The sequence below is a fragment of the Acanthisitta chloris genome, unplaced genomic scaffold (genome assembly GCF_000695815.1).
Source record: "Acanthisitta chloris isolate BGI_N310 unplaced genomic scaffold, ASM69581v1 scaffold17141, whole genome shotgun sequence".
Lineage (NCBI taxonomy): Eukaryota > Metazoa > Chordata > Aves > Passeriformes > Acanthisittidae > Acanthisitta > Acanthisitta chloris.
The window spans coordinates 1-1,272 of record NW_008657804.1 but is presented as its reverse complement, the minus strand read 5'-3'; the positions used below and the strand labels follow the sequence as shown (position 1 = coordinate 1,272).

At 50.7% G+C, this 1,272-nt stretch overlaps 1 pseudogene; it reads left to right on the top strand.

Annotated features, from left to right (window-relative positions):
• Positions 1-414: 414 nt before the first annotated feature.
• On the top strand, positions 415-861 carry LOC103811879 (annotated as a pseudogene).
• Positions 862-1,272: the final 411 nt, after the last annotated feature.

The following is a 1,272-nucleotide window of genomic DNA, read 5'->3' as shown; positions in this document are numbered from 1 at the left end:
CTGGGAATTACTGGAGCCCTATAGATGCTATGAATATGCGAAGAAACGAGATAACCAAAAATCCATGCTGAAAGTATTTGCTCCCTGAGTCTCCGATCCCTCATTCTGTAGGGGGCAGCAGAATCGCACAAACCTTTCGATCTTGGAATTGGATAAATGAATATCTGCCTGGATAAATTAACGTCTGCCTGAACCTCTGGCGCGGCGGGAGGTGTTACGGTCCCTCGGGGGATGCGGGCAGGGTGGTGGGTGTTGGCAGGGGGATGGATGCTGGTGAGGTGATGGGCGCCGGGGACGAGGCACATGGGCAAACAAACACTCCTATTTTCTTGGTAAAGGGAAATCTCCAGGTGGTGCTGTGACGACTAAGAGCTCCAGGAAGCCCCAGCTGGAAAACCTAGTGCTTCGGAGGTGATGGTGAACCACGGAGATGCAAGACCGCGCTATGGAAAGGTGAAGGATGTGATCGCTCCCATCTTCTACCAGGAGGACCACGTGCGAGTGAGGTTTTACGAAGTTTATGGCAGTGGTCCAAGACCTTTTGAATTGTCAAAGTTAAACTTCAGATCTATCTGCCAGAGGTTTGTGGAGAAATACAATGAACTGAAGGAAGAAGGGAAAATTGAAGAGGATAAATTGTTTGAAGAAACAGGAAAAGCCCTTTTAGCCAGTGGGATCATTTTACAGAGCAGAGGAAAAGATAAAGTAGCACAGCAGGAGCATCCAAGTCCTGGAACCAGGGATCCTGCCTTACACCTGCAGCTGCAGACTGTGCTGAAGGAGCTGCAGGAGAAGAAGGATGGAGCAGAGCAGACCCCAGAGCTGACAGGCTCACAGAAGGAGAATCCCTCTCCCTCCTAACAGCTGTGCTGTCCTGGGACACTGCTGCACTTGTGCCTGACTGTGGTTGTCACCTGCCAGGAGCCAACATCCACATCTGGCAGTTTTGGGACATTTCCTTAGGGGAACACAACGCAGTATCCAGCTCTGGTGCCCTCCAGGGTTGTGTGTGTGACACACATTCTCCTCCATCTATGTCCCCATTGATAAAATTGCAGATTATATTTTTTTTAAGGTTCAAGATTGTTATCTCAAATCGTGAGCTGGAAAATAGGAGTGTGACAGTGGAAAATTAAACATTTTCTTTACAAATCTGATGCACAGATGCTGTCACGTTATCCTGGACCGCATCAAGCGCAGCATCCCTGGCCCGGAGCAGACTGCGCCGGCACAGCCCAGCTCGGGCCGGGCGGTGCGGAGCGGGGTCGGGCT